This window comes from Neocloeon triangulifer, unplaced genomic scaffold (assembly GCF_031216515.1).
Source record: "Neocloeon triangulifer isolate White Clay Creek 2 clone unplaced genomic scaffold, ASM3121651v1 ptg000015l, whole genome shotgun sequence".
Lineage (NCBI taxonomy): Eukaryota > Metazoa > Arthropoda > Insecta > Ephemeroptera > Baetidae > Neocloeon > Neocloeon triangulifer.
The window spans coordinates 6600010-6606009 of NW_026775557.1; positions in this window are offsets into that span (position 1 = coordinate 6600010).

Sequence of the window (6000 nt, forward strand, 5' to 3'; positions counted from 1 at the left end):
TTATTAAACCTTAATTCTTTTATTGGATTTGAACTTTATATTCGTATCTATAACTATCATATTAAAACTTATTATTGTAATTAACTAAAAGGTTTCATTTGTGTATAATTTAAACAAATGTAATTTAAACTTTAGTACGAAGATAGTAATATTTTAATTGTTCAATTAAAAGCGTTACAAAAATACTGATAAAAGTTTTATGGTTCCTATTTTTTTGTATATTGTTTTCTGTTTATGATTCTAACTGTTTTCGTACAAAATCATACATTATAAAATAATATATAATAAGCCAAATTAAAAATAAAATAAAATAAACTAAACCAAGGGTCCTTAAAATCGTAATAAACGGGAGAGATTTTTAACCTTAATACGTAAAGGCTTGTGGACTGCTTTGGATCGACAGTCTAATTTTCTTCAATTAAGTGTTTACTTATACTCTAGAGAGAATGAACTTTTTCCAAATTAAATAAAATTAAAACAAGCCGTTGGTACAACAGTTAATGGGCACAAATTAGCACAAAATAACTCGAACCTGTTACTCGTTGCTCAGAGCGCGGCTTGGATGAATGCCTTGTGGGTTGGAGTATTTTTCGTCAAAAGATTAGCCACTAAACTTTTGAGTCTGCTAATTTGAGTCTCGACCAGCGGAAGGTGAAGTCTGATTTTATCTTTTTAATTTCGGGCTAGAATCAGTTTTACGAAAAATAAACCCCTCCTTACATTATATGCCTAGACCAATGAGCGCCTTAAAATCTATGCGTGTATTTTTATTCAGGTCAGGGGTGGCAATACATGTGTTCGCGCGACTCCCTCGCACTCAGGTATGCAATTCTCCCTGCCTGTTCATGCTTATTAACCTACTCTCTCTCTCTCTAAGCGTGTCTTTCACAAACATTAAAATAAAAATTATTGTAAAACTAAATTAAATATAACCCCATAGGATTCACAGGATCGTGTACATATGATGTCGTGTGAAAGTTTGTGTTCTATATAAAATAAGCAAATTTGCGATCGAAGCGAGCAAAATTTCTTGTTTAAAACATTATTTGCCTAAAATATTTTCCGCCAAAATTTTTTTCTACTTCGTCGGGCCCCGTGGGGCCCCTCGCGACCCGGTGCCCGTGTAAATTTCCGCCCTCGACACCCTTGTTGCCGCCACTGATGTGCGCCTATACATTCTGCAACCATCGTCAATGTCCGTGTTAACCACCTCATTGTGGCTTTGGACGCATCTATATGTGCACAACAGACGTGCAAGGAAACCATTTTTCCCTGGAATTAATTGGCTGACACATGAATAAATGTATTTTTGTCAAAATTGTCCAATTATTCTAGACAAAAAATATCAGTTATTGAATTTTTTGGTCAACCTATTTTGAATATTATTTATTCAGAGAAAAAAAATTCTTTTTATGAGCAAAATATCATAATTTCCCCTGAAACTCTGGTTTAATACGAAATTAATTAGTTAATTCATAAAAAATTTATGCTATGAACAACTATATATTGTGGAACAGATAAAAATTAAAGTTTAAAAGCTCTTTTGCCTGCTTTTAAGCAGTTTTAATTTTACTAAGTGCGTTTTAATCATTTGCAAGTTCATGAATTTTTATGGCTCTAGCGGCCAGTACGCTCTCTTTCGAAGGAGAGGGTGCTGTGCTTTAGCAAGTTGTTTGCTAGCGAAAAGCCATTTCTCCATTCACCCCCTAAGTAACAGTATTTGTCTCTTTCAAATGTATTTTCAGCTTTTTCAGTACTTTTATTATAGTTTTTTTTTTAGCTGTATTCATGACTCATGACTGTATCGAATGGAGAATAAATAAATAAATAATAAATCAAATAATCGAATTCTCTAAATTTCCCCGCTATTAGTTTAGATTACATTAAACAAAATACGTAGTCATATTCACTAACAATCACAATTATTCTACATACAAGTTAATGCTGGCCAACAACAAAAAATAGCAGTGGCGGCAACAAGGGTGTCGAGGGGGGAAATTTACACGGGCACCAGGTCGCTAGGGGACCCGCGGGGCCCGATGAAGTGGAAAAAAAATTAAAAAGACAAAATTTTTGGCTAAAATATTTTTTGCAAGTAATGTTTTAAGCGAATAATTTTGCACTCTTCGCTCGCATACTTGCTTTTTTATTACAGAACAAAAATTTTCTCGCAAGATTATAATATAATATAATTTAAGCTTCGTAATTCTTTTCTATTTAAAATTTAATAAATTTTGACGACACAATCACTAATCAGCCGAAATAAACTTATTAAGGGCTCCTTATTGATATTGTCAAATCAAGTCTTTACAACAATGGTTTTTTATTTTCACAATAATTGCCCAAAATGGCTTCTATTGTTGAAAAGACTTGATTTGACTACGTCAATAAGGAGTTCTTAAGTTCAGTTTTAAAAACAAGAATTAGTTATAAATTAAAATATAACAAAAAATTGTATTCACAAATTTAAATTACTTAATTCCCAAACAAAAATAATAATAATTACTTGTTATTTTGTGTTTTTAAATAAACGCCACTTTTTGTTTTTAAATTAAAGCTTAAGAGATGGCCGTCGGAGCACGCTCGCTTCGGTGGCTCGTTCTTTTTCTCAGTTTTGCAGCAGTTCACGTCCGATTACATTTCGCACTCGACCATTTTTTTTGTCCGCAACTCTAAATCATTACCGAAACCGCGCGTTTCCAGATCTAGAAGGAGTTCCTTCTACCATCTCGGATTTCTCAGTGCTCGCATATGTTGGCCGCACAAGTAAGGAGGGTAAGGCCCTCCTTGCGTAAAAAGCGACGCACGAGCAACGCAATGTGCTTTTAAATATTTAATAATTAATTAATATTTAATAACTCCTCGGGAAAGAGCCACCGCTCCTCGGAAAAGAGCCATCGCTCCTAGGGAAAGAGCCACCGCTCCTAGGTAAAGAGCCACCGCTCCTGGGGAAAGAGCCACCGCTCCTGGGGAAAGAGCCACCGCTCTTGGGGAAAGAGCCATCGCTCCTCGGGAAAGAGCCATCGCTCCTCGGGAAAGAGCCATCGCTCCTCAGGAGCGCCGGCTCCTCAGGAGTGCCGGCTCCTAGGAGCGCCGGCTCCTCAGGAGCGCCGGCTCCCCAGGAGCGCCGGCTCCCAGGAGCGCCGGCTCCCAGGAGCGCCGGCTCCCAGGAGCGCCGGCTCCCCAGGAGCGCCGGCTCCCCAGGAGCGCCGGCTCCCAGGAGCGCCGGCTCCTCAGGAGCGCCGGCTCCCAGGAGCGCCGGCTCCCAGGAGCGCCGGCTCCCAGGAGCGCCGGCTCCCAGGAGCGCCGGCTCCCAGGAGCGCCGGCTCCCAGGAGCGCCGGCTCCCAGGAGCGCCGGCTCCCAGGAGCGCCGGCTCCTCAGGAGCGCCGGCTCCCCAGGAGCGCCGGCTCCCAGGAGCGCCGGCTCCCCAGGAGCGCCGGCTCCTCAGGAGCGCCGGCTCCCAGGAGCGCCGGCTCCTCAGGAGCGCCGGCTCCTCAGGAGCGCCGGCTCCTCAGGAGCGCCGGCTCCTCAGGAGCGCCGGCTTCTCAGGAGCGCCGGCTCCTCAGGAGCGCTGGCTCCCCAGGAGCTAACAACATCTTAAACTGCCAAATTTGTAATAAATCCAGGCATCTGCGGCAACTATCTGATTGAACTGGGGAAAGCGCCTTCACGTCCCACTCCCGCCACTCCTTAAGAAAACGGTGCCGGTCCCGCGGGAACTTGTCGGGACCGAGTCCCTTGTTGCTGAGTCCCGTCAAACACCAGAAAACATGTATTTTTATTTTTTATTTTTTAAGCTTGGGTCGAGGTCGGATCTAGGGTATTATGGAGTAAAAATCACAAAAAAATTCAAGAAACAATTAGAATGGTCTTTACGGAATTTTTTAAAGTCACTAGAAATTGTGGAATTTTTTTTTCAATTATTATTATTGTTGTTCAGGAATGAAAAAATTTAACTTTGTAATAAATATTGTTCATTTTTTTCATTTCTAAATAATTATTGTTTTTAAAACTAAACTTAAAAAGTTTATTTGTTAAATAAAATTATTTAAGCTGATTGGTGATTGCGTCTTCAAAATTTATTAAATTTTAAATTTAAATCAATTATGAAGCTTGGATTGTGAAAGCGGGGGGGTTTTAAAAATGATTTTAAATTAAGTTATCTATATGAAAAACCAAATCGCTTTGCGCGCGAATCTACAAAGACTTATAGAAGCGATTATCTCATTTCTTTCAGACGTCTATTTTTAATTGTAAATCTAACTCGGCAGGTAAAAAGGGAAAGTGGACGAGGCGACCGTTTCATTCAATCGTTGCCTGTCCGAATGAGGGGGAGAAAAGTGCGCCTTTTATATTTTTGTTTCTCCCGAGAGCACGCAAACTGGCAGGTTCTTTTATTATTTGTGGATTTGGCGCTTTCATTAAATAAAAGTACCCTAGTACAGAATGCGTACCTACTTCTATAAGTGCGTCATAGAAACACACTTTCAGGCCTGGCCGTAATGAGCGAATTTAATTATTTTTTTTCACTACTTATTAAACCTTAATTCGGGAGCGCCGGCTCCTCGGGAGAATGACCTAAACAGAATGACCTAAACAAGATAATTTGATGGTCATCAGAAAGCATGATTTTTTTTTTTTTAAAGCTTGGGTCGGGGATGGATCTAGGGATTAGGCAGTAAAAATCACTGTTCACAAAAAGTATGAAGTATAGGAAATGCATATAATTGCATTTAAAGTCTTACTTTTTGAGGAAATATGTAAAATAAATAATATTATTGCATTATTTACATATAATTTAAGAGTTTCTCCTTATTTTGTATTGAAAGCTGATCAAGAAGACATGATGCGTTTGCTTTCATACTTGTTAGTTTTGGGTGCCGTCGCGGAACGATAGTTCTCCTCACATGCACGGACGAGAATGTGCAGACAAGACAATGGCACCCCAGAGGTGTTGGGTGAAAATTTAGAGCGGGGCGGATTTAGGTTTGAGACCTTCTCGGAAGCGGCAATGTTAACTTGTAGAGCGCGCTGTGCTATCATAGACGGCGCCCTCGCCAAAGTGACACAACGCCGAGAGTTTATGTTAGCGGATTTTCCAAGAAGGCTCTGCTGGGGCACATTCTGAATTTGCACTCGAGCGTTATGCACAGAACTCACGTGCCTGCTCTCATGGCAGCGCTGAGTTGAATAATCAATCAGTTCTTAGAAAAGCAGCAAGATGGAACAAGGGCGATGTTCAAACGCTTGGCTCTATTTTAACACCTCAACTATTTTGTATGTAATTGAATTACCTGTGCATTATTAATTCAAGATTTGTGGTTCGTTTAATTCATATCTGACACTTACAATGTTTGCAAATAGTATAAACGAATATGCTAGGTAATGTGAACTAAATTAAACAGTTCAAATTTATGTTGTTAATTTGTTTGTGTGCATGGGTGTGTGTGTGTGTGTGTTTTTTTTTGTAATTTTTTGTGGAGTTGTGTCGTGTTTGCATTGTTAAATTCCAGTTTCCGTTTTAATTTTTCAAAAGAAATCTTTTCGTGGATTCAGAAACTAAGCTTGAAAAACGAATTTTTTCTCGCTGATTTCCTGAATCCACGTTAAGATATCTTTTAAAAAGTTCAAATTTAATTTGCTGCACTTAAGAATGAGTAAAAAAATACAAAAAATAATTATTTAGTTTTTAATGTGGTTCTAGCCAACTGCTGATAAATAATCATAATTCTTAGATTGTTGAACTATCAGATTCTTGATTGACCAATGCAAAGACCAGTTAATTTAAATTGCTGAACTAGCGGAGCTCCAAACTGCAACTAAATATTTTTGGATATGTATGCAACCTCATAAAACTTTGCATAAAACTTATATTTCAAGTTAAAGTAAAAATAATGTTCTTAAACCTTAAAATTCTCAGTTTTATGGCTGATATTTAATTGCAATTAATAAATGAAATGGTTGAATCACTTACTTTTAAATAAAAAAGAAGATTTTTA